Source organism: Lathamus discolor, chromosome Z (genome assembly GCF_037157495.1).
Source record: "Lathamus discolor isolate bLatDis1 chromosome Z, bLatDis1.hap1, whole genome shotgun sequence".
Lineage (NCBI taxonomy): Eukaryota > Metazoa > Chordata > Aves > Psittaciformes > Psittacidae > Lathamus > Lathamus discolor.
Window position 1 is genome coordinate 22,286,807 of NC_088909.1, and position 26,862 is coordinate 22,313,668.

The 26,862-nt window shown below is 53.7% G+C and overlaps 1 pseudogene; it reads right to left on the bottom strand.

Annotated features, from left to right (window-relative positions):
- Nucleotides 1-26,862, bottom strand: part of LOC136005849 (hydrocephalus-inducing protein-like) — a 77,552-nt pseudogene that overhangs the window by 38,495 nt on the left and 12,195 nt on the right.

The window sequence follows — 26,862 nt, forward strand, 5'->3', positions numbered from 1 at the left end:
TTATCAAAGCTTGGCAACAAGCCCGCCAGAAAATTGTACCCCAGAAACTATTCCTGAGGAATGAGGATGGGGGTCTCGACGGAGCCAGACCTTCAACTCCCTGGCGTGACCCAGCACAGCCCTGCTGGGCCCGCCCAGGCCAACAGCCCAGGCCAGGGGAGGACGATTTGCATCCTCTCCTCATTCTTTCAGTCAGCATCTGCTCTGGCTCCAAGGGGCAGCACTGTGCACTGCTGAACAGGAGACCTGCCAGGGCCACAAGGCTCTGCCGAGACACATTCCCTTGGATTTCTAGGTCAGCTTCTGCCTGCCCCCAATCCAGCCTGTGTCTCAGAGACAAGAAACCTCTTGGAGCCACGCTACAAAATACCCCCACTTTCAAGACAAATACCCAACCTCTGATAACATCTCTGCTACTTGCTTATCCTTGAGTGTGCTGCAAAATGATGCCGTAGCTGCATGCACTGCATGCACAAAGACAGTGGCTATTTCTGACCCTATAGCAGCTTCTTGTACTATTGGGCATCAGAGCTCCTGAGTAACCAGTAAGGGCTGGGATCCACCACTTCAGAAGTTCACCACGATAATCAGAATCTTATCCCAGCACAGACGTCCATCGTGAATGAAAGCTTCCACAATCTGGTTACAATGGACACCAGTGTGCAGCTGACGGATGGAGGGAGGGAAGGAGAGAGGGAGGAAGGGACGGATAGCTGCCCCAAGGGATGACTGAGGAGACACCACAATCAGCTCTCTTGAATCTGTTTACAGATGAGTCACTGAAGTGATCTGGTCACTCTGGCCTTGCACAAGTGGCAGAGGAAGCAGAACTCCACGTTACAAATGCAGCTGCACTTGATCAAGCCGTAGCTCTAGCGAGAGCCGTAGCTCTAACAACAGCATTCCCATTCTCAGTCAGGCTGAGTCACTGTCCTCGTAGGGCTGCTCATGAAGGGGAAATAAACCCCGTCCTGCACCAGCTGGCTGCAGAGCCTTGTCCCAGGTGGTTCAGCATTCCCGGTGGGGGGGACCCTCTGTTCTTCATTTCAAAGCTGCTCCTTATCCACACAAACAGCCAGTGGCAGGAAAGAGCCCAAAAGCACCCCGAGCCCTGCAGGAGGCGGAGATCAGAGCCTGAGGCTGGCTACATGCTCCCGCCAACAACCGGCCTCCTCCTGCCTCCTCAGCATCAGCATCTCCTCAGCACAAGCACCGGGACCACTGTGGTTTAGCCTCTGCCCCGAGCACCGTCAACGGGATGTTTTACGGGATCAAGGGGCAGAGCTTGTCTCCATTTGTGCTCCCTGTCCACAGCTCACCCCTCCATGATCGCATCTGCCCTCCCTGCCAGGCTGGGGAGGCCAGGGACACCACTCTGCGCATCGCGGTTCTCCAGGACACGGCTACGGCTTGCCCAGCTGTTGCCAAGCACAACATTTAAGAACCAAACTGCTCCTGCTTTGCCTTTGGGAAAAGCTCTCAGCTTGCTTCTAGAAGCACAGCTGTCTTGAAGACTTCTAACCCTCTGTAATTCAGTTGCCAATAGGCACAGCGCAACAGGACATGTTTGCTTTCCCCTGACGAGCAGAGTAACAATTGCTTTGCTTACCAGCAAGTAAGAAAGGGCACTGAAGGAGGCAGCTGCTGAGGGCACTGGGGTGCTTGCTCTTTGCAGAGGTCAAAAGCAGATTTTTATGGTGCGGACAAAGCAAGCTGCCTGCGAATCCCCCACTTTGAGGTTCTATTTAACCCCCAAACGCCTGGAAAAGCAGCAGGAGGGAAATTCAGCCCCCTCCTCCTTGCCCAGGGGGCTGAGCCTGTGCTCTCACACCCTGCTGGATGCCTCATGCGCAGACACAACCAAGTCCCCAGCCACAGGCCTGCGTGAAGCGGCTCCAGAACTTCAACAACCCAGCCTGCAGAAGAACAAACCTCCTCTCAAGCCCCTCACAGACGCCCCTCCGGTGGGGAGCACCCCCCAGACCCAGCACACGAGCCCTTCCTGGCTGCATCAGCCCCTGTCAGAAGACCCCACAACCTCCTTCTGCTCCGCAGCCTGTTCCACCGTGCCGCCTCCAGGAATTAAACAGCCTCTTTCTGCAGCCACATGCTCTACAATGTTACAGAGCACACAGGCTCTGCAGGTACACAACCCTTACAAGTCTGCTTCTGGGCAACAACCCAGCTGGTTTGACCCCCGAGGAGGTGTGAAACCCACTTCACCGTAAGCGCCTTGAGGACAGACCTCTCAGTTCCAAAAACAAAGACTCTCACAGCTAAACACCTTCCACAAAATAAAGGGAGAACTTGCAGAAATGAACTCCTTTCTGCTCAAACATCTCTGCAAGCTCTGTTTTACTGACGGGTGCCCCAGCTACAAGTGCCCCCGGAGCCAGGCTCCTCTTGCTGCACTCGGATGGACCATCTGGCTTTCTCTCTCAGTCACATCTCAGTGACATGGAAATGTTGCATAGAAATAAGTGCTCCAGTCACAGGCTGCTATGGGCCACTCACTTGCTCTGGAAAACAGCCCCAGCGACACTTACCATCTTTGCCGAGAAGGATGCAGGGATGACAGACTGATTGGAGAGGTGGAGGGTCCGGGAAGCATCTTGTAGAACTTGGATGCTGCCAAAATTTATCTCACTTGGGTGCACGTGGACAACTGGTCCTTCTCCAGTGCTCAATAAATGGATTTCCTGCTCCAGGAGGCAGGCAGGAAAGAGAAAAAAACAACAGGGAAGGTTTAGAATGACTGGACAGCTCTAAGGGGGCTCGTAGGCTGAGGGAATTCTGACTGTTTGAAGCTGTCAGGGTTGTGAGGCTGAAACAGGAAGGCTGGAGCAAAGGTGGCACCTGGAGTGGTCCCTGCAGATCTGAAAGCCACAAGATCCCATTATGAGGGGATACAGAACCCCCATCTCCCACGCATGCTTTTCACACCTCCTCCATGCTCTCAGCTCTCCTTCCGCTACCCTGTGCCTACGCCTGCTCCTTGTACTGCTCCATCATGCCATAAACCACCCTCCCTGATTGCTGTGGCTGCACAGCCACACTGCACAGGAACTTCTTCAACCTTCCCAAAGCTTCTCCTGTGAAAACCAGTAGAGGCTGGAAGCAAAGCTCTTCTCAGCAGAGATCATGCAAGTTAGTTGCCTCTCATTTGTGCTTGTGTGCATTCCTGGTATTACTTCTTTATTGCACCAAGACATTCATTATTAATTGCATCATTCGAGCAGTATTTTTTTCTGCTGACAGCCTGAGACCCAAAAGTTTGTTCCTGCAGAAGGGGCACAAACTAGCGGAGGAGGAATGTGGATCCTTTTGCTAAACCCCCTTCTCACATCACTAAAACCAATGAGAATTTATCCAGTCTGGCGGGATTTCCCCAGCTCCAAACACCCCAAGCCTTAACCAGGCTTGTAGAGCCTGAAGAAGGGAGGGCTCTGGGGAGACCTTAAAGCACCTTCCAGTGCCTAAAGGGGCCAACAAGAAACCTTGAGAGGGGCTTTGGATAAGGGCCTGCGGGGACAGAACAGGGAAGGACGGCTCTAAGTTGACGGGGGGGGGTGGTGATCAATACGGGATCCTGGGAAGAAGCTCTTCCCTGTGAGGGGTGGTGAGGCTCTGGCACAGGTTGCCAAGAGGAGCTATGGCTGGCACAGGCTGCCCAGAGGAGCTATGGCTGCCCCATCCGTGGCACTGTTCAAGGCCAGCTTGGATGTGGCTACCAGCTCCCGAAGCTGCACTCAAGCCATATGGCAGACCTAGAGGAAATGACACCCAGAAACTCCCATTTGTGCAGGCAACACCCAGCCAGGTTTTGACCAGCATTTGCGGGCTGCGAGCAGCAGCCGAGCACGAGCGCAGCGCCTTGAGGATGGATTGACCGGGCACAGGGTCACTCAGTCCCATGTCTTCTCCAGGCATTAGTGTTGCTTATGCCACGAATGCCTTCTTTCCTTGTAGACAACAGCCATAGATCATTTTCCCTGGAAGAACCCCTGTACGCTCTACATCCCACCAAGATGAGAGGCACAAAGGCACACGTCTGCCCCAGCACTCACCAGTGGGGATTCTTTACTCCCAAACACCGCAACACGAGCAACGGTGTCCTGCTTTCCCGTCACCTGGACTTCCAGTGTGAACGGGATCTCCACCGAGCTGTGAGGCTGGATAATCCCACGGGGCTCAGGGCTGGAGTACCACACAGCAGCAGCATCCTTGTTCTCCTATAAGGGACAGAACCAAACACGGCTTCAGACTGACCTTTGAGGAAACTTTCAACTCTTTAACATCTACCACAACGGCAACTCACACACGTGTCTAAAAATGCCTAGGAGAAAGCAGAAAGGCACAACTCAAGATGCAAGACATGTATGGGTTCAGCATCCTGAGGGGGGCCAACAGCTGCTGCCTCCACAACCCCCCGTCCCGTGCTGGCAGCCTCCTTGCAGCAGCTTTTCACAACCCTACAAGTTCTCCCGCATTGAAAGCATCCCGAAGACTTGAATATAATCTGCTTCCTGCAGAGTTTAAGCTGCTTCCTGGAGTTGATATTCAGGTAGCTTCCTGTTCCCAGCAAACCTTTAGGGTTGAATACAAACCAGCAACATCTTAACCAAACCCGGTTTTTCCCTAACAAACCCCTAGGTGACATTGGAGGCAGGAGGCGGATGCGATGCCAAACCTGAGGAAGAGCCCAGTAGCAGCCTGGAAGGTTGCTGTCGTTCACAAGGGTCAGCATCTGCTGGTAAGGGACTTTGAGAGAGCATCGTCCAAAGGTCAGAGCCGGGTGGAGCACTCGCAGCGGGGGAATTACACATCTAGGCAGAGAGATGAGCAAAAGGGAATTAGATTCTGACACAGCGTTGCTTACTTGTTTACTTCTCAATGAGCACCAAATGGAGCACGACCCATTTGTCACCGTCAAATAGACATTTGATACGCCTACAGTGAGAAACAGCCTTCAACTTCTTTTTACCCAACAACCTCTTGCAAAAGAGGGGCAGACCCTGAGTCTCAGCATCACAAAAGCTGCTCAGTGCCCAGGCAGAGCACGGTGCCCTGTCCCAGGTCAGCTTTGCCCCTCCTTTGCCCCAGGAGGCTCGCAAGGACCCTCTCAATGGCCCCAGCGAGGTGTGAGCTCTGAGGGAGCTTTCCCACCGAGGAGCAGCGCTCGCCAAGGCTCCAGGAACACCAGACTCCAGTGTCTCAGGGAAAACACCGCTGTGTCCCTGCCTGAAATCCAGCCCTTTACCCCAGCAACGCAGGGTGCAGGCCACCACCTGCCCTGCACCGCGAGCGATAACCCTCTCCCAGGCCCTGTGGCTGCCTTGGTCCTTTCCCCACGGGTCCGCACGCCAGCTGCTCCCATTTGCACTTGTTCTACACAACTGCAGCCCAGGCACTGACTGCACAACTCTGCCCGGGAGAGGGAACAGCACCGGTGAAATGCATCCCTCTTGCCGTTGAACTGACGCCCACCGCAGCACAACAGGCCTGAATGTGGCTGAAGCAAGAACAACTTTGAGCTTAACTCCGAGAACATCAATGCTCAGCAGAGCCAGACGGAAGCACAAAAACCTGAGCTCACCTTCCACACCAAGGACTACTTTGTCACAAGATCTCGCCTTTACTTTTCCCTCACCAGTCTTGCCCTAAGCCCCTTGCCCGTCTGCACGGCCCCTCCTTAACTGAGGCAGACAACAGCTTGCAGCAGCTGCTTGCTGTGGCCCAAACCAGTCCTGGATTCTGGCCACAACCCAGCACAAGTCCAGCACTTGCAGGAAGGAGGAGAGGCGGCCCTTTGGAAACATTACACCTCAAGCCCCCAGAGCAGGCCGATAAGGAATATAATCACAGTTTCCTGTAGGAGAAGGCCCTGGGCCGTGCCTGTGGCTGAGCACAAGTGCTGCTCATCATGGACTGCTTTCCATGCGCTGCTGTTCTCCTGTCTAGCTGGGCAGAACTAGCTCATTGAGCAATGCTCCTCATTTGGAGCTGGAGCCAGCCAGCTCTACGCAAGGCAGCACCACTTGCTTCTGGCAGATGCATAGGGAAAGAAGAGGGGCTGCAAGGGAAGAGTTGGTACCTGGCTCTGACGGGCAGTGATAACACCTCTCTGCCAACACCATCCACATCAACCACCAGGGCCAGCTTGTATCTCTTCACGGTGTTGGAGCACAGGGTGACCTGGAAGACAAGAGCATCAAATACTTCATCACTCCCAAAACCCATCGGCCATATGCAGTGCCCTCCACATCTCCTTCCACAGCAAGGAAAGGGAGGATTTAGTAGATATGAGGAAGATGAGGTATCAGGAAGAAGTTCTTCCTTGTGCGGGTGCTGAGGCCCTGGCACCGGTTGCCCAGAGAAGCTGCGGCTGCCCCATCCCTGGCGGTGTTCAGGGCCAGTTTGGATGTGGCTTGGAGCAGCCTCGTCTGGTGGAAGGTGTCCCTGCCCATGGCAGGGGGCTGGAACGGGATGAGCTGTAAGGTCCCTTCCAACCCAAAACAGGCTAGGATTCTGTGATGTTTGCCTTTAATTCTTCTGCTGGTTCATGTGTAGGGCACAGTCTCTGGCAGTAACAGAAGTCTTTGGACAATACCTGAATTACCGAATGCGCTTTGCGTTGCCAGGGCAGATGTAGAGCCCAACACTAGTGCCCAACTCTCACTCGCAGGATGCTCAGAGCCAGCAGTGCTAAAGCCCCCTCAACGCCACCGAAGCTCCAGCTCCACCTCTGAAGCACACAGGGCTGGACTCTTCGCGTACCTGGATATCCAAGTGTCCCTTGGCGCAGATGGTCCCTGTGCAGGGCCTGATAGTAAATTCAGCTGGCTTCTTGGCACCTGGGGCTCGCTTTCTCCACGACGGACCAGTGCTGTCTGACACCTGAGCAAAACTGGTCACGCTGGGTGCTCCCGAGCCGTCCCCAGGAATGCGAAGGTTGAAGTTGAAGGGCACCGAGGAAGTGTTAGTGAGGCGGCAGCACAGGGTGCGAGGAAAGCCTGGGAAAAGGACACAACAGGAGTTTATTATCCCGTGATTCCTGGGGTGGACATCCTGCGCTGATAAAACTGCGCTTGGAGTTTGCCTCCTTTCAATGGCAATTACAGCTGATTGAGAAGCTCTGTGGGGAAGTCGTCGTCAATTACGGTCCCTTTTACGCTTGTCACACAGAAATGCCACTCTAACACAAGTGTCTCGAACTGTGAGGAGCTCTCACCTCCCCCAGACCAGCACCAATTCCTTCTCAACCGTGACGGTGCATCCAGAACATTTACTCTCAAAAGTCAGTCCAGAAAAGTCCCTGTGAACTCCACAAACACTCCCACAGTTTTCGAGAGATAAAAGCAGTATGCTGTCATCAAAGAGATGATCCAGGAAAGGAAAGGAAAGATGAAATTGGCAGCCACAGCATGATGCAGAGCACTCTGAAGCAGTTTCTCCAGACAGGAACCTCGGTGCATCTCCTGGTTTGGGACAATCGAGACCGAGCCTGTGGCAGCTCACGGCCCACTTCACTGGAGGCAAACCTGATGCTTGCTCAAGAACAAGCAGGACCTGCGTCTCACCCTCCCGAAGGAGCGGGGACAAACGGCCATGCTGCACACCGCCTTTCATTACCCCACAAAGGCTGACATGGCTTCAGCTTTGGTACTTGCTTTCCATAATGGAAGCCACTGAGACAATCGCAGCTGATCTGGGGGGTTGAGTTCACGTTTAAACTTGAGACCATCTCAGTGAGAAGTCCTTTGCGAGACTGAGGTGGAGAACCAGAATCTGCATCTCAGTGGAGAAGCTCTGGGTGCACAGCCGCCAGCTCTGTCAGCAGAGCTGGGCTTTTGGTGGGGAAGGAGGAGCCCATGTCTGAAGACATGGGCGCCCAATGCGGAGCTACTGCTTGGCCATGTTACCTGGGAGCTGACAACGAGTTGGCCTCACAGCACTAATTGATTTCTCACGCTAACGGTCAGGTGGGTAAATGGTGCCCTTGCCTCACAACAGCAAAATTCACCCAGGGCACCTACAACTTGCCTTCAACTCCCTTCTCCAGTTGGCCGCGGACAAGAAAGACTTTCACAGTCATTCTGTTGCTGAGGACTGGCAGATTGGGGCTGGACTGACTGTGAGGGACACCAGAGAACACTGACTTTCTACTCCTTCCGTTCTATTTGAACCATTCAATTGGCTCTGTGCCATTCTGTCTGGTTCTGTTTGATCTCATGATGGCAAAATACTGCCTAGCAGCTGGCAGTCCTGGTTTTGACATGCTGAAGGTGGCTATGGAGGAACACAGGTGACAATGCTGTCCTGGACAAGTGCTCCATCTGGGTAAGGCTCAGACCTCCCACCCTGCAGCCCAAGCCCAGGGCACACTCACCAAAGGAGACTTCACCGAAGCGGAGGGACGATACATTGAAATGAAACGCCGGCCCAGTGACACAGCCACTGTGAGGACAAAGGCAGAGGAGACATGGCCTCGGTTAAAGAGAACTGCAAAGCCTTCAGCTTTCCTTACCGTTCCGGTGGGTAAAAGCCGGCCTGAGAACCTCAGGGGGTTTCAAATCAAGCCCTCACCCTCATGCTCAGCACAGCATCCAGGTGGACGGGAGGCAGCCAAAGCAAAGCGGTCAGCAGCCCATAGCTGCTTGTGGGGCTTGGGGCACAGTGTTATGCAGGGTATGCCCCCACGTTGTTGATGGCCTGAGGAAGGACACCAAACAAGTGATGGCTGCGTGCCTCAGTTTCCCCATCTGTAATGTGTTGGACACAGGGGTGTCCCCAGTAAAGCACACTCAATGTAACTAGCCTTCCCAGCCACAGCTTTCCTGCTTTGGCATTTCTTAGCTGGAACCGCTCTTCCCATGGAGTACAGGAACACCTTGCTCAGAAGATCTTGATCCACGCAATCGTTATGGGGGCAGGACTTTGAGACACGAAGCCGGGGGAGCCCCAAACATCCCTTGACAAGAGCCGCAACAGCTCAACAGAGCGGACAGTTGAATCTTGGAGGAAAACATCAGCCAACCATCAGGGCACCAGCTGACCCATCCAAGAGCAACACGTCTTAAACCACCCAACACAGAATTGTCAATTCATCTACGCTGGAAAAGACCTTTAAGATCATCAAGTCCAACTGTCACCCCAGCGCTGCCAAGCCCACCACTAATCCATGTCACTAAGGGCCTCGTCTACACGGTTTGGGAACACTTCCAGGGATGGTGACTCCACCACTGCCCGGGGCAGCCTCTTCTAATGCCTGACCACCCTTTCGGGGAGAAACTGTTCCTAACATCAAGTCTAAATCTGCCCTGCACACACTGAGGCCGTTTCCTCTTGTCCTTTCCCTTGTTACTTGGGAAAAGAGACCAGCCACCTCCTGGCTCCATCCTCCTTTCAAGTAGTTGCAGGCATAACGGAACCTGAACACACCGCATCTCCTCACCTGCCCTTAAATTCAGCAGACTTGAAGGCTCCAAACTCCAGGACTCACCAACATCCACCTGAATCACCACGTGAAGCTGCACAGCACCCATTAATTTATTTCATGGTTGATGCCAACCAATGCCAGCTCTGCCTCTCAGCTCAAAATCAAGGACCACAGCAACTGGTGTGTTCAACCCAACCTATTCCATGGCTCCCTCTTGCTGACAATTCCACTTCATTTGCTGCTGCGGTCGCAAGGAGTCAGCGTCAAACTGGAGTCAAGGTTAGTGTGGGCTCCTAGTGTGGGGATGCCAGGATGAGAGCCAAGATCAAGACCTCAGACAAGCCATTTCTTTCTCTGCTCCATCAGCAAATGAGGCAGGTGCGAGATGACTACCCAGAGAGATACAAATGTGGCCGCCAAGCTCCTAGAACCCTCCTCACCACACAGTCAGCGTCAGAGGCTCAGGGGATCCCTTCACATTGAACTGGAATTCCTCTGTGAACTGCCCCACGACACTGGCATTGAAGGAGATCCAGATGGCCTGATGATCAAAAGGCAAAAGCATGCCCTCCCGGGGGCCAAAGGTGAAGCAGGAGCCCAGAGCTCTCTCCGGAGAGACCACGCTGAAGGGCGTCTCAGTAACTCCTCTGTTGAGCAGGAACACCTGCAGCAGCAGCGAGAAGGCAACATGGAAATACATGAGGAATCCTCTTTGCTTACAGAAGGCTCACTTCTTTTCTAGTTTAGCAATTAACATCTGTAAAAGGCAGAAGATGCTGAGCGCTGCTGCCAAATACAACAGGACGAGTTCTGCCTCGGGGTTTTTTTCCATGCAAAGCGGGGATAACTTCACACAAACAGAGCCACTCTGGGCTTATTCCCCTGACACAGAGCACTCCACTTGACCTGCAGTGCCAAGCGCCTGCTCAGCACCACCAAGTTGATTCAGACCCATCCCACAGCTCCACGAGGCTCGCTGCTGCCCGGGAGCCATCCGGATCCACCCCATGCCCTGCGCCCCGTCCTGCTCACCCTGTAGCTGTGGCTTGAGCCAACAGTCACCTCCCCGATGCTCAGCTGGTCACAGCTGAGTTGGACCTGGGGCCCGACGCCTTCCCCGCTGATGCACAGGGGCAGCCTGGTCTCACAGCCTGTGGAGGGAAATCTCTGTGAGTGCAATTCCCTCTGCTACCCGGCACTTTCCAGGTTGTCTCAGTGCTGCTGCCGGTCCCTGGGCTGGATGGAACCAGCTCTAGATGCTCCAGGAGAAGATACGGGACCCATCTCGTCCCTCAGGACATACGCCTTGGGGCTGCTTTCTCATTTCTAACCAACCCCCTGGGCCGGTGTCTCAGACAACCACAGAATGGTTTGCGTTGGAAAGGACCTTAAGATCATCCAGTTCCAACCCCTTGCCATGGACAGGGACACCTTCCACTAGAGCAGCTTGCTTCAAGTCCCGTCCAGCCTGAACTTGAACATTGCCACGGGTGGAGCAACTTCCTTGGGCAGCCTCTTCCAGTGCCTCACCACTCTCACAGGAAAGAATTTCTTCTGTACATCTAAACTAAATCTCCCCTGTTTAAGCTCGAACCCATCAGCCCTTGTCTTATCTCTTCAGTCCCCGATGAAGGCGCTCTCTCCAGTCATGGAAAACCAGCCTTCCCACTGAGCAGATCACATAAGCCATGAATGTACTGCTAACGTGCACATCCCTTGGTGCAAAGGCAACCGAGACCTCAAGGTTTACAGCTAAACTCCAAGGTGGGTCCTTTCCCTTAAATTTGCTAGAGATGACAGAGCACAAGATCTTCAGTCTGAAGGCTGCTCTCAGCCACTGAAGCAGCCTAAGGTGCCTGAATCCTGGCTCAAATTTTGGATGAGCTCTCACTGCCATCCCAGCCTACTCTGCACACAAAGTGAGCAGCACGAGAAGGAGGAGAGAGCCACGCCACAAAGACTCATCTTGGACGTAACTGGTCTGCAGGGGCCTGGTGCTCCTTCACTAAAGCTGTGTTGCAAATGCTGGCAAAGCCATGGCGGGAAAGCTTATTCCTTCACTGCTTGGTCACTTCTGGGATCAGGAAGGCAGAGCCAGGCATCCTGAGCCCTGGCCTCCGACAGGAGACCACCGGGAACCACGGGGACAGCGGCGTGTGCCAGCACTGCCCTGTTGAGCCCTCCAGAACTACATGAGGTCCGAGTGGGCTGGAAGAGTGTTTCTACCTCCTCTGTGGGAACAGGAGCAGGAGGAAAGAGCTGTACCTGAGATGTCACAGTAGACTGTCTCTTGGTAGACTCTGGCTTCTTTGGGCTGAAAGATCACACTGATTTCAAGGGAAGAATTGGGCAAGACATCTCCCTCCTGAAACAGAAGTGACAGCAAACCATTTATCTTCAAACATCACATTCTTGTTTCCACTGCAGCCCTGGAAGCCTTTATTTAGAGCATCAGCAAAGAGCAAGGAGCAAGCAACGCTTGTCAACAGCATTTATAGGAGAGCTTGGAAGCAGCAGCTTCCAAAGTCCCTCGCCTTTACTGGCACCCGGAAGGGGCATTTTGTTCCCCTCAGAAGAGACTGAGCTCTTGCCCACGGATTTAAGTCTGGGCCACGCTACCAGTTTCTGCAACTCTCTGCTGCTCTCGCAGACGATCCTGGCACTGGTGCACAGTCCCAGGAAGCCCTGCCACACATTTCAGGAGGCATCCCTGGTTTCTATAGGCTCTCACTTCCTGCAACTGGTTTAAGGAAAGGCACCGCTCAGCCTTACATGGGCTGCAGGAGCAACCAAGAAGAGAACAGCAGCCCCTTCCTCGGAAAACAAAATAGAAAAAATAAACTACTTTCACCCACTGTAAAAGAAAGAAGAGGTTGGGATTATTCCAGGGTTTACTCCAAGATGAGAAGGGATGCTGCGCTGCTCAGACAGCAGCCATTCTTCATCTCAAGACCATGCAAATACTCAGAAGGCAGGCTCTGGCTGATTGAAGGCCATGGGGTTTTTGCTGGCATCACCAGGAAAGTGAGCAGTTTTCTCTGCCTATCTGCAGTAGAACTCAAAAAGCCCGTTTAAACCTGCCAGCCTCGTGTCCAGGCTCACAGACGACACTGGAAGGGAGTCTCAGATGTGGTATAAATCCAGGTTTTAGGAAGGGATTGCTGTGCTTGGGCTCAATTTGGCCTCCTTTCCACCCAGGACCATTGCATTCTGCAGGTCAGTATGTGAACTAACAGTGCACCAGTGTCCTTTCTTCACCCCCGCGCGCTACGTGGGAATGTGTCCTTACGGAGAATAACTGATACCTCTGAACACTGTGAGGACACTCATGACGTGCCCTTAATTCACAGCCCTTGCAGCAGAGCCCAGCCTGGGGTCGGCTCTTGCCGCTGTTCAGAAATGCTTTTTGCAACAAGTGCCCCTAGCCTCACCAGAAACCGGATGTCTCCTCTCTTGGCACATCAAGCAGCTGATGTGGGATCTGCCAAGGGACCTCCTTCAGAGATGAGAAGGAGGAGGAGCAGCAGGAAGGGAGGTTCTCAGCCATCACTTACCATGGGCACAATGGTGAAAATATCACTGCAGAAAGGCATGGAGCCTCCCTGCACCTCTGTCCCCTGGTTCTGGGAGCTGCAGATGGGAAGGGAAGGGTGTTCTCTGAGAGGGGGGACCAGCCCGTGCTCCGCAGGAACATCAACCAGCTTGTCCTCTTCCTGCCTCTGCAGCCTGTGCCATGGGAGAGACGAACCAAGCAGATAATTGAATAAGCAGCAGATTTGCAAAGCCTGTCGTGTCAGTGCACGAGCAGCAAAGCACTCGGCGAGGAAGAGCAGCAGCTCAGCACAGGGCTGACCCTGAGACACAGGCTCCCACATGGATCCCATTATTGCCGTTCTTCCCAGCACAGCAAGGAGTTTTACTCCTCACTGACGAGCTAACAAGAGGTTTCTTAAAGCTGGCAGCCCTCAAGAAAAAGCCTCCTGCATTGGGAGGGGAGAAGCAACTGGCTTTCAGCTGCTCGTTACCAGCATCACACTTTTCCCCTTCCCTTTTGCACCCACAGGGGTGAGGAGACAGTATCTGCACTGCCTTTCACCAGAGGATCCCGGTGCACTTCCAAAGCAAAGCAACGGATTTGGGCATCCCATCACTTCAGTGACACAAATGGGTTTCTGAGCATGAAAACAGAGGTGCCAAGAGACGAAGGGACTCTGCCCAGCATCACCTAGTAAAGAAGTCAGGACCAACATCTCTGAATGCAAACCCTACGTGGAATCTTGAACCACCTCATCTTTTCCCTCGTTTTGGCCTCCACTGCAGAGCTGTGATGCACTTAACCTCTCCCTTTATCGGCGGCTGCAGCAGAAATCAATCTAGTGTTTAAAGATCACAAGCGGGAGATGAAAGGGGAGCACTGCTGCAGAGCGGTTGCTCCTTGCTGGCACACTGCTGTCCCCCCTTCACGCTCCAGTCCCCTGGCCATGAAGAACCAGCGGGTGACAGCACTGGGGGACCAGGGGAAAGCTCCATGTGCAGCAAATCGAGGCAACGCCGTGTGAACGATCATCACCCAGCTAAATCCAAACGCAAAGAGAAGGGAAACAGGCAAGGACGTTACTTGCTGCACACACACTGAGCCTCGCGCACATGCTGTGCATGAGGAGGGCTTCCACACACTGGCATGAGCAGCCCTCAACTCAAGCTCCGTCAGCAGGCCAGAATCACATCCCCAAAAGCGCTGCAGGAGGGACACCTTCTAATGGGCCATGTCTTTTGGGGTCACATCCCAACACAGGCGCCTGCACTGCCTCCTCTCAGGAAAAGGCCCTCTCTCCTCTTAGATCTCAAAAGCTTCTCTGACAGCAGGACGGTGGCCTTGGACCATCCCCAAAACTACGAGTAAGGAGGAACCAAGCGTCGTGCTCAGAGTCAAGGACAGAGACTGGCACGACAGCAAGTCTCATACGTAAAAAATCAGGTTGAAGTGAACTCTGGGGAAAGCTGGTGGCTTCTGAGGGGACAGAGGATCACCCAGGGTCCAGTCCGAGACAGGCAGGTGGCGAGAGATGCTAAAGAAATGGTCCAGGGAAGAATCAAGGCAAGCTCACGAGATTTTCTTTCAACTCAGTGCGTTTGCACAGAACTCACACACTGTGTCATTAAAAACAGACAACAGTGGAAAACCAGTTCTGGCCTTTGAGGCATTTCTGACCTAATTACGCTGAACTTGATGTGCTCAAAGCCCTTGAAAAGTGCTGCAGTTCAAGGCAGTTTCCTGATCAGCTCTGGGTTCAGACTAACTCCCGTATATCTGCACCCATCTGAGCCTGAAAAGTCGCACAAGGATTGCCCAAGTCACATAAGCTTTAAAGTGTCATTTCCAGTTCATCCCCCCAGGCTGTGAGTGTTTCTCTGCTGCCTGAAATGGCAATTTCAAAGCTTCGCCAGAGACACCCTTGGAAGAACCTGCCCCATCTCTCACCACCACGACGACACAGGTTGCTGAAGCCCAAAAGCACTTCCAAGTCCTGGCTGCCCTCCCTTCCCCGCAGAGCCCTCCACATCTGCCCAGCCTATGAGGAAGGGGAGAAACAGCTCGTTGGGCCAGAAACCAGGACACTGAAAGGCAATTCCCCAGCCTACGGCAGGACGGCCTCCACCTTCTGGGCCAACCAAGCACTCTACCCTGCCTGTGACTGGAAAAGGAGCCTGCCAGCTTATCAAAGAAGAAACTGCTTGAGTATCACAATAGCTGTGCCACCTGCAGCTCTTCAGTGCTACTGCTCAGTGCAGTCCCAGGTACCGAGTGCTGACACCTTCCTCAGCCTCATGGACCCTCCGTAGTGCACGGATCTCTGAACTCAATAGTTTGCCGCTCCCAAACGTGAGTTTGCCCTCTCAGGCAATCCAGTGATTGCACTCAACCTTCTCTCCCCAAAACATCATCCTCAGCTGTAGCACGGCTGGGACTGCAATGGCAAGGGTTAAGCTCCACGCTGTGCATGGGTTTACGTGCCCTAATCCGTTCAAAAGCCCCAACAGCCCTCTGAGACCGTGTGTTAGTTTTCCCCTGGGGCATCTATCTTTCTGAGACGAATCTCTCAAACAAACCTCAGCTTCTGCCGCTCCTCCTCTTCCTGATCAACAAAACGCTTCCACTGGAAGTGGGCCGTGATGGCACTCTGATTGTGGATGACCAGGGAGCTTAGCTTTGACAGCGTGACAGAAGTCTTCTCAACTGTCAAGGAGCTCTTGTCAAGCCTGATGTTGACATTTACGGCTGTTCCACAAAGGCTTTTGTGAACATCTTCACCTGGAACAAAGCAAAAGCAAGTCTCGCCTCATCTCACTTGCTGACGGAAGTACAAGGAACAGAGCAATCTGCAGGCAACAGAAGAAAGAGCTGCAGTTTTGAGCTGCATAAGCAGTTCCCCGGATCAGGACACTTAGCATATCCTGACAGCTGCACATGCTACAGCATGAGGATGTCCTGGCACCACCTTAGGCACCTTATTTTGGGGGACGTTCGTGGAGATGTATCTTTTCAGATGTGCCCGGGTGCCCTTTGGGCTGCCATCCCACTCAGGTCACAGGGAATTCTACATCCAAGTCACTCAGTGACACTGAGGAGCACCACCTCAGCCATGCCTTGCCCAGGGTCTCCTGCAGGCAGGAGATGCCCCCAGTGTCGTGTCATCCTCATCTCCTGGTCCTGAAATACTTGGCATAGCTCTGATCTCAGAACCCAAGCGGGAGCATTTGAAATGAAATGGAGAAGGGCAGAAACAACAATGGAAACTACAGAGCAGCTTCTGTGCTGAGCTCTGCACTCAACAGGCTGCTACTGGGCCCTCGGATCCATCTGCCAACTCCTTCTTTTGCTCCTGCTACGGTCACAGCCAGGTGTCTCACCACTGCCCGCACATTCTTCCTTGTCAAACGTGCTGCTGTTACCACTTCACCACCGGAGAAGTGAGTCCCTTCACTAGGGTAAGTGTCCTCTGGAAGGCTGGAGACTTACTTCCAGCACCAGAGCAACACGCACAGCAGCACAGCCATTTCAAAGTGTTTCTCCAAGGTGGTGTTCACGACCTACCTTCAGACATCATTGCGCCCTCACATTACTGACTCCAGCCAGCCCTAGCAGCAGCTTGCTCATAAACCTCACCACTAAAGAACTGCTGCTAACAAGGCGGTTTCTACAGAATCATTCCCAGGCTACAGCAAAGCTCAGAGCACCCTAATGGCTACCGCTGCCACAGTTACTGCTCCTCCTGGTCACAAGTCCTCAGCATGGCCCAGCTCTCAGCACAGCACCAACTGTACCCATGCAGCACATCACAAGAAGAGGGTCTCTACCTCAAAGGCCTGTAACACAACAGATCGGGATGAAAAGCAATGACCCGTCAGGAGAGCTCTAGGGGACAGGTTGCAGGCTCTTCAGAGAGCTCTCTTGCACGTTAAAAGCCATCTCCTTTTCAGTCAGACTCCCTGCTGTGAGTTCTTCTGCAATGGAGCACCCAGAATATTCGCCATCGCCCCCGGTACACCGTGCGCAGGAAGATCTGCCTGCCTTGTTACAGGCTGAAATATTCCAGCACAGGAATATCTGGCAGCCAGCAGGGGAGCTTTGCTCTACTCAGCGTGAAGGAACCTTGCAGAAGGGATTCAACAGGGCAATGAAGCCACCAGATGATGACAGACAGCGCAGACACCGCTCTGGTTCGAAGGACACACGGAGGGTGCACCACGCGCTTACCTGTGTCATAGTGAACGATCATTGGACTCGTATAAACACCGGTCTTTGGTGGGTGGAATTCCACCGTGACTTCCATCGCTTCTCCAACGCCAAGAGTCCCAATGGAGGGATCCACAGAGAAAGGGCTGCAACACAAAGAGAGAGATCAGGACTGTATGGGAGACCCGGGCCCTCCGTTAAGTTTGCAGTCTAGTTCGCTTCAGCTCACTTGTGCAAGCAAGGAGCAAGCAAACCACAGTCGGTACAAGAAAACCAGAACATCCAGGATCAGAAATAGAGCGGGTGACTCTCCCTGCTGAAAGAGAACCAGACCTCAGAAGATCCCGCGGTATAACACGACCCCAGCCCCCCACACTCTGCACCCAGTTCTCAGTTCTCAGCTCTTCACCTCTGCACACGTGCAATCCAGTTACTCAGAATTCTGCTTTTTTGTGTAGTTCACTTAAAACTTTCCTAATGCTTCCCATTTCTTTATTGCAACTTGGGACTGAAGTAGTTCATTGCCGAAGTTCGGGAACTCTTAAAACCCTTGTCAAGGAGCTCTCCACACACGCTCTATTACCCAGTAGAGTAGTTGGCAAGCGCCTTGCAAATAGATGCTAGACTTCACTGGGTATTTATTGTGGTGGTGCCTCTCACCAGCTCATTGCTTGCCTGTTTCTTGAGGCTGTGTTTGGGATCCGTGACCTGAGCCCCTCGAACTGTCCTCTGCCACACAGCACCTTCTTCAGCAGTCAAGCTGCCTTCCTACCTTGCCTCTTCCAACCCAACAGCATCAGACCTGCAAGATGCTGCGTTGCAGACACCACTGCAGTGTAAAACTTGCTTGCAGAGCTTTCTCAAAACACTGCAAGCAATGGCAAACCCCACGTGTCCTGCCCATCTCCAGCACCTCAGATGCTCTGCCTCCTTTTTCTCACAGTTTACAAGCCCATGACCACGCAATAGCGTTTTGCGCAAGGGATGAGCTCCTTTACCTCAGAGTGGTGATGCTGTAGCAAGCCTCCCGCTTCCCCACGTTGCGCACCAGCAGAGTTTTCTGGGTGCTGAACCTGACTGGACACTCGGAGAAGTTCAGCTGCTCAGGGAAGTCCAGGCTGGCTCGGGCACCTATGGCTCAGATAGGCACAAAGAACTTCTCCCTCTCTGTGATGATGATAAGCTCGTCGAAATAATCCTGCAGGGAGAGAAACAATCTCAGCACAGTGCCTTTAGCACCATGCCCATGGCAGAAGAAGAGCTGCTGGTTTCTGTGACTCTCACAGTAGCATTCGGTAATGTACATGCACTTTTTACCTTCATGGCCTTTCATTACAGATTATTTCACAAGCAGGGGCAGCCAGGGACCATGGGGCAGATCCTCTTTAGTTTCTACAGGCATGCTGCCCGAGGGTAGGCCAGAGTATTGAACTACATTTAAGCAGCAAACAGAAGATGAGGAAAAGGCCGTGCACAGGCAGCAGACTCTCAGCCCTGAAGCCAACAGACGTTACGTTAAATATTCCACCACTGAAGGGGAAAACAGCCTGAAACAGGCAAGAGCCTCCAGCCTATGGGAGCACAACCTTCACCACCAGGAAAGAGTCTCCCCCAGGTCTAGATCCAGTGCAACTCCACTGAACGCAGGCCACTTCTTCAAAACCCACACCACACGCCTGCTTTGGAACCCAGCCCTGCAGGTTCACCTTCCCCTCAAGGCGCCATCTCTCGGGACCTCCACTCTCACCTTGTCCTCATCAGGTCTGAAAAGGATGCGGTAGGTTGAAGACATGCCCGGTGCTACCTTATAGTCCTCATTACTCGGGCTGATCAACTCAAAGTAAGGATAGTTCCCCAGGATGACGTTCAGCAGACGAGGAACCTGCAGGGAAGACACAAGTAGGATTTTGTCGCTTGTGGAAACATGAGAAGGGACCAGGACAGGCCATGTGACATCCTTCCTTACCACCTTTCCAAAACACTTTTAGCTCTGAAGCTACACGCACGTAACACACGAGAGTGGACTTGAATCCCTTCTGCTGAGCTACACAGCTGCAGCACAGAGACAGTAGGAACAACACGCCCTGCTCTGAAGGCAGCAGGAAGGAGATGCAGTACCTCAAGCCACCTGCATATTCAACAAGCCCAAAGAACATGCTTGCTTCTGCCTGCACACATCCATGCAGTCATACCTCTGGAGGGGGAATGTATCATCTGAAGGCAAACCAGCGTGCGTTACACGGGGAGGGAAGGAAGTCACTTCTGACACACCAGGGTGGAGCGGGGTGGTCAAGCTGCGGTGCTAGGCATGGCGGTGGACCAGCAAGAGAAGCAGACCACAGACACTCTGGGCTTCCTGAGAATAAAAGCTTACCTCAAGAGCAAAAGGACGAGCGCAGGAAGACAAAAGAACAACCCCAGGAAGAGGCAGATGGCTAAGAGAATTTAAAGGGGGCTGCAAAGCAGCAAGGGAGATCCGTAATACAAGGAAAGGCTGGTGCAGAGATGAGAACACCCAACGTGCCTCTACGATGGATACCACAGGCACGGAGACAGCAAACAGACATTCTCTAGCACACAGGCAGCAACGCCCCAGCACCCAATCTCATCTCAGAAAGCATAACAAGGAGACTTTGAATGACAGGCAGCTCCACTGATGAACACGACGAGCCTTGGAAAAAATGGAGGCTCATTCTGCACCCCTGACCCAAGCCTGGTGACCCATGGCCAAGGCAGCCCTGGACGCTCTAAACACCCTTTGCTCCCACCAATGCCCTGGGGCAGCAAGCTCCAGGAGCCCATTTCCCACTGCAGCCACACGTTCTGGTCGCCAAGTCCCTTGGCACGTGAGCCCAGGTGGCAAAGATCTTCAGCAAGAGCCACCCAGGATGCCTCTGAGGGTGCTGAGGAGCAGCCTGAAGACAGGAAAGCAATTTGACAGCAAGTAGGCAAGAGCAGTAAGCACAGAGTGCAGCACTTCCGTATCGGAGTGAATACAGAGCACCTATTGGGCTCGATTGCACTTTGCCTCTGTTACACATTGCTGCTAGCTGCAGTTTTAGGGAGCAGACAACCTCAGCTACCACGCAGGATACATCAGTAGGATTCCGAGGAATGTGGGAAACTCGTGAGACAGAGCACAATGTTCCTTTTCTCCAGGACATGACCAAAACCCAGCAAAATTAGAACATAATGAACTCTCTTGGGATTAGCATCTCTATCTTTGTGCATTTAAATATGCCAAGGGTTTTCCTTAGAGCTCATCTGCCTTTTACACCAGGGCTCTCTGACGCCTGAGGTTGTACCAGCTTCACAACTGATTCATTTTGGGTAAAATCAACAGTTCACACACTGCCTCCCCTTCACAGGGCATAGAAATCCCAAGCTGCAGCTGTTACCAGTCTCTTACGTTTTATTGGGAATGGCACCAACATCAATGCAGGTGTTGTTTTCCACTTGGGAAGCACGAATAGAGCAAATTCACTGTTTGCCTCTTTGCTGGTACTTGGCAAAGGCAAACATTCTGAGGAGCTGCACGGATGAGGGAGCAGCTGAAGCCAAAAGGCACAGTGGGAACGAAGCAGAGCAGTAGGAAAAGAGAAACTGAGGCCCATTTTAATAAGCGAAGGGCACACCTGCAGCAAAGATTGCCCAAAGTCACTGTGAACCACACCAGTGGTGTCCCTTGGGCATAGGTACCCACATTGCAACTTCCCAGTATGCCCAAGCTACACCAGGAATGACACAGTACTCTCTGGGAGTAACTGAGGGACCATACTTTCATCCTTCCTTGCCAAAGGGTCTTCCATGCTCTACCACGTCCCTGTAAAACCCGTTATCTCAGGAGATACTTTGACTTCTCTTGCTGTTCCTCCCGCTACATTAAGCCCTGACGGTGTCACTCCTTTTGTCCCCTCCTTTGTTTCTCCCAACAGGGAGATTTGAGGAGGGCGTTAATTCACCTGCACACTTCCACCTCCCCCCCAGCTCCCCGCTGTGCCCTCCTCTCACACACACGTCTTGCTCTTTCTTACACAACCGGATCCTGAATTACGCCTGTTTCTCACCTTTCTCTGCTTCCAGCACACTTCCTCTTACGTACCAAGAGAATCCCTGTGCGGAAGAAAGCGCTCCGCGACAGGACATTGAACTCAGCCCCTTTCCTCCCTCCTGTCTTTTCCCACCAGCTTGCTCTTGGCACATGCCTCACTGGAGCAAACGTTTCCCCAGCTGAAATTCAAAAGGTCTCCATTTCCCCCTCTACAGCAGAGCAGAACAAAATTGCTGCCACTTCTCAACTTCTCCCTGCTCATTTTTCGTAGGAAATCTCAACAGGATCACAATCTTTCCCGTTCAAGTTGGAGACCTTCAGGAGCACATTACCCTGCCTGTACTGGGATTCTCCAAAGAGAACGCACAGCCACGCTGGCTTAGAAACACCTGAGCAGAACCGAACTAAGCTTAGCAGGAGACTCAAGTGGCACCTCAAGTCCAGCCCTTTAACTGCTGCTGCTAAGCCAGCCTGTTTCTCCTGCTCTTCCAAAACACCCAGCCTGGAGTGCTAATGCCAGGAGTTACAACTTACTCCAGCACAAAGTGGAGAAAACTCAAGCCCTGTGCTTTGACACGGAGTTGCACACAGGGGGCTCAACAGGCTGAGAGAGGGAAACATGCCCTGCCAGAAACCAAGATTAACCAAGGAGCCACCGGGACATGGTGCACACTCGCGGTAAAGCATGACAGCAGGCAAGCACTGCCCAGCCCTCGACATTCCCATCAGTCCAGGGCTTTCAAGGGGAAGCATGCTGGCTCAAAAAGCTCCTTTGGCTTAGTTACCACCAGTGCGCGGCCAAAACCAGCGGCAGAATCCCCAGCATGGCAACATTTCCCCCATCTTGCAGAATCACGCTGCTGAGACATTTTATTCTGGATGCGCTGCGCTGCAGCAGGTAACTTGCTCTGCTGCACACCACGTGAATTCCACTGCTCTCCTCCTCCAGCCCAGTGCTCAGCCTCCACAGCCCAGCACTTACCCTGTCGATGTTCCTCAGAGCTAGCGCCGCTATGTAGAACTGGCGGGGAACGTAGTTCTCAAACACCACCTCGGATGGGAACGGCTGGAACAACCTCTGGTCCAGGCCAACTGCTGAGAACTGCAGATGCAAGACAGAGCAGAGAGAGCTTCAGCTGCTGGGAGAAAGATTAACGAATGAAGATCCCACACTGATCTCCAGTAAACACAGTCTCTTGGTGAGTGCATCTGCCCAGCTCACACTAGGAGATGGGAGCCCACCCACCTCCGCTCTCAGCTCACAAAACGTTTCTGGACCATGTTGAGCAGCCTCAAGCTAAGAAGCTCTTTTGCAGGCTCTTTCTCCAGGTTGCCTTCTCCAAAAGGCAAAGCAGCGCCCACCTCCAGCAGAGCCCTCTGCTAAGGGGCTCCCTCAGCTCCAGACGCTTGCTGGAACAGTCACGAGCACTCAGGGACCAAGCAAAACCCAGGAGTTTCCAGGAGCCTCCACAGGAAACAATTTGCAGGTGAACTTCCCTCTGAGACAGCGAGACTGAGTCCCACGCATCCCAAATATCTTTTTGGTTTTTTGATGCAGACCCGAGAAACCAGTCGGAAGACACCAGTACCAGGGAGGAAAGGCCAACAAGAAAGAAACAGGGCAGGTGGGAAACAGACAAATGAGGTGAATGCTGGATGGGGATGAAGTTTCAGCTGAAGTCTCAGCATTACGGGGCAACTTGAGCTAGACTGCAATTCGTATCCCCTTTCCCCACGAGCTTTAAGTTGATGCTTCACTCTATTCTCTTACTGCTCGTTTCTTGAACACCGCTGCAGAAGCAGCTCTGAAAAATGCACGCAAAGACCAAACGCTGACCCAGCAGAGGCAGTACTTGGAGATAATTCCTCCCTGCTTGCTCTCCCCTCTCCCAGCTGCACTGTTGTCACTCGAGAGACACAGGCAGCTCTCCCGCTTCTCCACAAAAGCCACGCTCAGGCCGAGCCCAGTAGCTGTAGCACTGCCAGTTATTTGGGCGCCCGTCTTACGTGTTCCCACCTCCTGTGCTGCCTGGGGCAACCCGTAACCGATGTGCTACATCAGGTCTCTTGCTGGCAGCTTTCTGCTCAACAGCCTACCTCAGTCATCCACCCACCTGGACTGTGTGTTAGACTGAGCAGTCCTGCAAGAAAAGCAGCTTTGAACATCCATCTAAGAGAACACTGATCCAGGCAAAGCGCATCCACTCTTCTCTGCCCAGCAAAACCCACCCACTGCAGCAGAGGTTCCACTGCCTTTGTGCAGACCAGGAACTTCAATGGCTCATTGGAGAAATGTGTTTTTTGCCTTTCCCCCAGCACAAAGAACTCCACCACCACCAGTTGGAAATGACAACAGGACCTCATCACCAAGCTGCTTGGGTAAGCTGGAGGCAAGGCTGCCACAAGCACGTGCCCTCTTCAAATGTCACATCAAACGGCAAGGAGAAGAGCAGGGAAAGGCTACCTTTTGATGGGAGACTTCACCCATGTCCCGAAGCTGGGTAGCCCGGGGCCGCCTCATCTCCCGATGGCTGGCCAGCCTCTGCCTGGTGGTGAGAGACTCTTCTGCCTCTCTGACCAGCTTCGGATTACGAGATGCTACCACTCTGCTCTGGAATCCATCCGCCCTTCTGGAGGACCTCATGGGCCGGGGGGTCTTGCCACTGGCCATGTCGCAGAGGTCGCCTGGAAGAAGCAACAGTTGGACAATCCACAACCCCAGAACCTTAAAACCCTGGACCCATGGAACCCTGGAACCCCGCAACCTCAGGGAAGGGCCCTTAAAACTCACCCAGTTCCAACCCCCTGCCACGGGCAGGGACACCTTCCACTAGGGCAGGTTGCCCCAAGCCCCGTCCAACCTGGCCTTGAACACTGCCGGGGATGGGGCAGCCACAGCTTCTCTGGGCAACCTGTGCCAGGGCCTCGCCATTCCTGGCACACCCAAAGGACACAGCTGTGTCTCCAGCCTCTGGCATCCTTCCTAAGCGGAGAATACAGGGCCTCCCCACCCTCACTCATGATTAGACCATATTTAGGCTCCATTCATAGACGTAAAACCCCACAACAAACAGACCCTGAGCCAAAACAGCCTTTTGCTCTGGGGGCAGTCCCACGAGCCACACAGACGCACCAGGCGCTACTGGCACTTCTCACCCTCTCTGCAAGGAGCCTGATGATGTTTCTAACTAACTCAGCACAGAGTTCAAGACTCTGATTAAGAACTATACTTTCTCAAGGCTACTTTGCCTGGCTCACGTTACAAAGATTATCTGGCAAAAACGGCTCCTTCCAGGCAGGAAATCACCCCACTGCCCAAGAGCATTTCTCCATGCAGAAGGACGCCCTCATTTTCGCTTGTTAACACCCAAACTCCAGGCTCCCTACAGGCACTCCAGGCTGCCACAGCAGGAAAAAAGCAGGAAACCATCGAAGGCACATGAGCAATTAGCTCAGAGCTACGTAAAATCCAGGATGATATTCCCTCCTGCTTCCCTGTGCTCCACATCACCTCTGCTGTGTGCACTTGCTGGACACAGCAAGACAGCATCTAGGCAAAGATGGCCATTCCCTGCCCCTCGACTGCTCCCCACACCCTGCAAGCAAGGCAATCACTTCATTCCTTTACTGCCAAGGCAGCGACAGCACTGCACGTGTTTGTGGTGCCGGGCCCTCCACGGCTTCAGGAAACAAGGCTACCGTTTCCTTTTGTCCTTGCAAGAAACTCCAGAGCTCTGCACTGCCCTACGGACAGGAGGACCTGCTGCAGCAAGAGCTGGGATTTAGAGCTGGAAATAACTCCTTTTCAAGGGAGAAACCTAATGGGGATGATCCAGCATTAAGCTGGATTTCAGTGGTTTCTTACCGGGTCTTAAGAATAACTGCCTTATTCGTTCCAATTCTCCAAGCTGTGATTTCACTTCACTTGAAACGAACCCTGTCGTCGCCCCCACAACACTTATTTCCAGAGGGCTTCCAACCTCCACAGCCCAGCCAGCCCAGCAGCTTCCCCCCGCGCCCTGGAGCAAGGCTCTTCCACAGCCCCAGAGCCTGCAGGGACCAGCCTCCCAGAGGAGCAGGAAAGGAGCACAACGGAGCAATCGGGCACATCTCCCTGCAGGGGCAGGACAAACCAGCCACCAGGACACAGCACCCCTCCAGCCCACCACCCCACGGCTCCCTGCTCCCCACCTCAGACAGCCAAGGCTCCCTTTGCTGCAGGACCTACAGCCTAGCTCCAAGTCTCTACCCTCCCTGCAAGTTGCACGGCAATTTCAGAGCCCGTTCAAGCCCTTCTACCTGCCCAGCCCTGCTCTTAGCCCAGGGATGTTTAAATCCTGCCGGCTATCACACAACTGCCCCATCCCTGCTGCCAGCGGAGCTGCCTCCTCCCTGCCCAGGGCCAGACGCTACCTGAGCACGGGTGATTCACGCTTCTCCTGGAGGATTCCTCCGTGCGGGGCCCAGCCTTGGCTCCTGAATGCCCTCGCGCTGCTCGGCAGCTGTGGGCAGCTGCAGGGACAGGAGCCGCCCAGGGACGCCTCGGTGTGGCTCTTGCCCACCAGCACAGCAGCTAACTGCTGCTGGGCTGCCAACAGCCAGGGGAACCTGGGCAGCAAAGGACAGGGCTGGCACCTGGGCTGCCCAGCCCCTCTCCTCAACGCTCTGGCTTTGCCAGCTAGGGCAGGGTTTCACCAGCGCCTCGAGGAAGCAGAGCTCAGAGCCTGACAGTAGCTCAAGCCTGCTCCTGCCTCAGCGGCTCAGCAACTCCTGCTCTCACTGGGCCACGGCTGCTGCTCGCCTTTAACAGCAGCAGCTCCCCTGTACGTCACAACAGGCGAGGGCCACACGTGGCTTCCACGGCCACCGCAGGGCCTTGCTAAAGCTACAGCCTTGCGGATCCCTGCAGCCCCCCTACGCCTTCAATGTCTCCCCCGCAGTGAAGCCCTGCACCAGGGCTAAAGTGCACCTTACAGCAGCATTTGGTCACGCTCCGTGAGCGACACATAAATTGCTGGAGACACCGCAGATGAGCCAAGAATTTCTCTGCTTCAGCAGGAAAGAAAAAAGCTTCCGCACTGACTACAAAGCAACCATTTAATTCCTACTTTGCTGGCCCACGAGGAGCCCCGCCACACCAGGGCCATGGCCAGCCTGCCTTTGGGGTGACCCCTGTTGCTGTCCCTGGTGAGCGCCCGTCGATGACTTTGTACCCATTAAGCCTGCGCACACGGGCACACGCACCACACAAGGCCACCCAACTGCCCGGGGCATCTCAGCTGCCAGGAGCTTCACACGTTTGCAGCACAGCGTTTGCCAGAAACAAAAGCTTCCCATGAGACTCGGGGCCACAGGCAAAGCAAATCCTCACACCTGCCTGGCGGGGAACGTGGAGCCCTCACTTTGAAACCAACACTCATCATCTGGGCCTTTACAACACAGGCAGGGAGGATATGAGCCCCGAGTGCTAACTGGCTCTCCAGGCAGCCAGCCTCTGGAAACACTCCAAAACATGTCCCGCACCATGTCCAGCCACGAATCCAGCTGGAAACTGGAGAGCTCAGGCAAAGACACCTCAGGCGTGACACCCCTGTGTGCTGAAGGCACCAAGGCAGAAGCTCTCTAACTAAAGGA